Here is a 6,000-nt window from a genome sequence, read left to right on the forward strand (position 1 = left end):
TGCTAGTACGGCATAGCAACCTTTTCTTATTAGTTTGCGCGCCTTCAAACTACTAATAAGATTTAATTTGGCATTACCCCTTTCTCCGTACACCATTAAAGGTAATCTATCTTCTCTCGGAATGCGAATCGCCTTCTCATGACAAACAACTTTGGCTTTCGCCTTGGACATCCAGTCCATTCCAATAATTACGTCGAAGCTTCCCAATTCCACCGGTATTAAATCAATTGCAAACGTTTCGCTAACTAAACTAATTTTTCGATTTCGGCAAATTTTATCAACGTTAATTAGTTTACCGTTTGCTACTTCAACTATACACTTTTTATCCAAAGGCGTTAACGGGCAATTTAATTTGGCACAAAATTCTCTACTCATATAACTTCTATCGGTACCCGAATCAAATAAAACATAAGCAGGTGTATTGTTGATAAGAAACGTACCCGTAACAAGTTCCGGGTCTTCCTGTGCTTTCTCCCCATTATATTCATATTCAATCATTCACATAGTATACACAAAACGCATCAATCTTGTATTTAGCATGCAAAACACAGTTCCACATAAACACACAATCCTAAAGCAAGTAAGCCTCCTCCACTAACCTTTTAAAATCATTTTTCAAAAACAATTTTGCATTTGTAAGAAAAACCTTTCATTAATATAAAGTCTTTTTGAGAAGGTTATTCTCATTAGCATTTTGATCATTGATTTTGATTGATTTTAAGATTACCCAATCCTTGAATTATTCCTACCATAGAATTGCTAGCTTGGTCCATTTTTTCCATATTCTCAATTTTCCTAATAATAGACAATGGACTTTGATTACATGATTTGTGTTTGCTAGAGTCGTGACATATATTCATGTCACGTTTACCTCTTGATGAATCACAAATAATCATACTTTCAAATTTTCTTTTCAAAGCGTTGTTTTCATCAATTAAGGTTTTGTTAAGTTGTCTAACATTGTGTAATTCTTTCTCTAAAAGTTTTACTTTGTCATGACTACTATCATACACAAATTTAATAGTCTTGTAATCATCTAACAATTCTTCATAATTAGAAGGATAGAATACATGTACCTCATTGCAATCCATGCTTGAGACATCATCTTCTTTGAAAGGAGATTCAACCTTTTCTTCACTTTGACCATCTTGATCCAAATCATTCCAAGAACTCATGAAGAAAAAGTCTTCATTTACATTCAAACCTTTTGCTTGAGAATCACCAACCTTTTCCAAATCCTTCCCTATTCGTTTACCCTTTTAACTCCTAGAGTTTTCTTCTTCTTGTGAACATAGTGAATCCCAACATTTTTTTACACTTTCACATGAAATTATTTTTAATCTTTCTTCACTAGGAAGAATTCCATGAAGTAGTGAAATTGCATCAAATTGTTTCAAAACATCATTGTTTTGAAATGTTGACTTCACTAGTCTTGAACTAGCTTGTGGTACAAAGTCTCCTACTTTGATTATTCTCCACAAGTAGTAATCCTTGGATTTGAGATAAGACTCAAATCTTAATTTCCACACATCAATATTCATCTTATCAAAGATTGGTGCTTCTTTCACTAATTCTTCCAAGTATCCCATAGTTTGAGTTGATCCGAGAATCGTTGACTCAAGTTTTTGCACAAAACGAATTTTGATGCTTTCACAATCATTTATAGAGCAATGATTTGAGCAACCGCTCTGATACCAATTGTAAGTAACTAGAGGGGGGATGAATAGTTACTTGATACGTTTTTAACACTTTTCGATTGATCACCAAAATTGATTAACTTTGATCAACCAATTCAACTCAAACTTGATGTGTGTAGTGTATATGTTCAAAATGATAAATGAAGTAATGTAAAGAACATAGACACAAGGATTTATAGTGGTTCGGGTGGATGTTAACTAATCCACCTTAATCCACACCCCGATTACACTAATCGGGATTTGTTACTTCACTAAGCACTTTTCTCCAAACCCGGCGGAGATCCGATTTACAAGTCTTCAACTTCATTGGTAGACAACAAACCTAATCTTTCTATCCCTTTGAAAGATCAACTCCAACCTAGATCAACATGTCTTTACCTTGGACAAGTATTAATCTTTAAATAAGATTAATCAACTTCCTAAGTCCCTTTAAGGAAGTAGATCACTAAGCTAGCCTTTGCTTCTACTAATTGAAGTTACAAGACTTATACACTTTGTAATGATGATCCTAAGACAATACTAGGACATACATTACACTACGTAAACTCACAAGATTAATGATTTTGATTAGTAAGTTTACAACAACCAAATTTTATATCTATAAGATCATAGAATCTTCTCTTGCTTGATCACATTTGAGTAGTAATTATAGACCTTGTGATCTCTGGAAATATGCCTTTGAAATACGCAAGAGGGTCAGCTTCAAATACTCCTTAATGTTTGCCTTTTATAGTGGGATTCAAAAAGTAGCCGTTGACACACGGTTGCCATCACGGTCGACCGTGGTTCGACCGTGCGTGCTCCAGTCCAAATTTAGTATCCGTTGTATAGCCGTTTGACTCAAATTTGAACACCACATTTTGGCACCTTTACTCCTTCTAGCACCTGCAAAAGAAACCAAACATCCTATACAAGTACTATATGCATTAAGTGTGTGAGATTTGGTCTTATTGCATAAAAGTGACTTAACATTCCAAAAGTGGTAAACCCAACATTCTTGGAGAAGTGTCTTGATTGATATTTTAGGAAATCTCAGTTTGATCAAGACTTAGTTAGTCACATTAAAGCCTTTGGTTCAATTCTAAATACTAGTCACTATGTCATTAACTTCCTATCAATTAATCACAAGTCATGTTCCATTTGGGTTTAGGTGGAGATTAATTGAATGATGTCTTTAAAGTTCATTGGAACGTCAGGAGAGGTCCAGAGTTCACTTGGGAACGTGTGGACCATATAAGGCAGAAATATCCTCATCTGTTCGATAATCAAAGTACCACCTAAATTTCGAGGACGAAATTTTTCTTAACGGGTAGGTAATGTCATAACCCTAGCTTTTCGACTTAGGATATCTAGTTCGACTTCTTTAAAAATTTCAATTTCCGACTTGACGAGTAAACTTAATGATTTATGTCTTGGTTTATTTTTAGAGTTGTATAACTCTAAGGTCGTGTTTTGGTCTTACTTGTCTAAACATTGCCTCATAACATTTTGTATAATGACTTAAAACCCTAGCTCATCACCATAAGCTTTAAATTTTGTAATTCATACCTTTATATATATATATATATATATATATTAACTTAACAAGTTGTAGCGACCCGACCAAATCATGTTTGACGGCGCCGTCTACTTAGGTCCCGTTACGTGGTCGTAAGTCTTTAAGACAAAGTTTGACCAAAATATGTCGCCTTCATTTCAAAATAAAGATTGTTCCCAAAGTTTACAAGAATTGTTCAACCAATAGTTAAGTTACAACGTTATAATACGAATGAAATCTAGGCGACACGGTTTAAAGTAAAGTCAAAAGACGCTCCATGAAATGCACATATACTCGACATCCAATGCAAGTATCAAATAATGAGCGGAAGCATGTATCATGTATCGTTCAAGGACCTGAGAAAAACATAGAAATCTGTCAACGAAAACGTTGGTGAAATCATAGGTTTAAGTAAGTAAGTACAAGTGAACCACAAGATTTGCATCAATGAAATAATAGTAATACATTCCAAAAGTTTGTTTCACGAGCACCCAATTATCAAAGCTTAACATTCCTTCCATTGTATACCCCATCACTTAGTGCTAGAACAAACACTGATTCTCGAAAATATATTTCATCCGTAGACGGTAGCGAACCGTCAAGGATGAGGGTTGTCAACCCATATGGCCATATAACATAAGTTCTCGCTTACACCCGGCAAGTGTAACTAATGATAATCGAATTGAGGATTTTGTTCTAAACTCGTATGTAGAATGTTTGTTTTCCCGTTCTTGTGTTCACTTAGTTCAAAAGAATCGTTTATGTTTTCTCATCCCAATATAAGTTCAAAAAGAGTAAAAGTGGGACTATGATCTCACCTTGAGTGCACGAGTAGTAAAGTACTTCACAAAATAACGTGTGCGAAGGATAGTGCTAGTCTTGACCTAAACAAATAGGTCGTATCAATAACGGTAAACACGATAGGTCAAAGATGTTCAATTAGTCCTATGGCTCGTTACGACTCGATTATTTAGCATGTGAAATCAAATTGCCAAGTTTCATGCAAGATACAAGTATATAAATAAGTTAGGAAGGTTGCATAATCATTTGGTTAAGTTTGACAAAAAGTCAAACTTTGGTCGGTCAAAGTCAACGAAAGTCAACACGTTCGGGTCGGGTTCCGAACTATTTTTCTGAGGTTTTTAATCATATATGAACATGTTAGAACAAGTTTCATGTGAATCGGAGGTCCGTAGTATGCCAAACATTTTTCGTAATTTGGACATGGTGGTCAGAGCCTGACCAAGGCTTATGTCGCGCCGCGACATGGTCTGGCCGCGCCGCGGCATTAGCCGTGCGCTGGTACCTGGTCAGCCTCAATTGTTCAAGTCCCAAATCAAAACTCTTTCAAGCATAAATTACAAACCGCTAACATTTAGAACTCGCACCTTATATCGTTGGAAAGGTAATTTGACAAAGAACACAACTAAACACAATTCATCAACCAAACTTCCACTTACAACAACCAAAAACCGTAATTAAACGTTCATAATCAAAGTTCAAGTTCCAAAAACGCATTTTATGATTCGGGTAACCAATTTACATGAAAGATATGCCGTTTCGAAGGTAATCAAGCATACAATCCAACTAAACACTTACCAATAATAATCCATGGCATTCAATGCATCAAAAGTCCATTTCAAGTTCATCAAACCCTAACCCAAATTCACCAAAATCAATAATCAAGTTCATGAAGTTTTTCTAAGGCAACCTACACATCAAATTGAAGCTAGTGATGCTAGTAACACAATTAAAACATCAACTTTTAACATCTAACAACATATGATCATCCAAAATTCAAGAATAACACACCAAAAATTCAAGTTCATGCTAGTTACACTAAAACAACGAGATCGAGCATATAAATCATATATTCATGTTAGACTTGAGCCATAGACACTAATTAACACTTTTATAAGTTAAAAACATCAAGAACACAAAATCTAGTGATTTTAGAAAGTTACCCAAATGAGATAAAGTTGGTACCAAAACGAAGAGGATGAAGAGAGGATCACGAATATGTAATTTATTTGGTTGCTAGCTCCTTAATCCGGATTTAGATGATGAATGAATGAATTTGGATAATTTGGTGTGTGTTCTTGCTAGAGAGAAAGAGAGAGAGATGGAGGTGGAAATGAATGGGTGAAAGGGGTTGACCCTTTGACCTAGTCAAGGGTTTGATCCCTTGTCAAGTTTAGTCCCTCAACTTTCGCTCGGGTGCGGGAATTACCTAAACGAGATAATTTAAAACGCGTATCAACGGGAGATGTTATAAACATATAACGGACTTTATATTAGTATAACGGAAAAGTAAACGGAAAAAGGCGGGATGTTACATTACCTACTCCTTAAAAGAAATTTCGTCCCGAAATTTAAGTAGGCGTAGTAGTCGTTGTTTCTTCCTCGAGATCTCGCGTTTCCGAATTCACGAATAGATGAGGATACTTCCTTTGCATTTGATCTTGTCTTTCCCAAGTAAACTCGGGTCCTCTTTTGGCATTCCAACGAACCTTGACAATCGGGATTCGGCTTTGTTTTAATGTCTTGACGGAGGTGTCCACAATTTCAACCGGTTCCTCCACAAAATGAAGTTTGTCATCAATAGTAAGTTCTTCGAGAGGGATGACGATATCGGGTTCGGCAAGACACTTTTTCAAGTTAGATACATGGAAGGTAGGATGAACGGAGTTCAATTGAGGCGGAAGATCTAAACGATAAGCAACGGTTCCAATACGCTCCAAGATTTCGAAAGGACCAATATACCGC

Source organism: Rutidosis leptorrhynchoides, chromosome 10, assembly GCF_046630445.1.
Source record: "Rutidosis leptorrhynchoides isolate AG116_Rl617_1_P2 chromosome 10, CSIRO_AGI_Rlap_v1, whole genome shotgun sequence".
Lineage (NCBI taxonomy): Eukaryota > Viridiplantae > Streptophyta > Magnoliopsida > Asterales > Asteraceae > Rutidosis > Rutidosis leptorrhynchoides.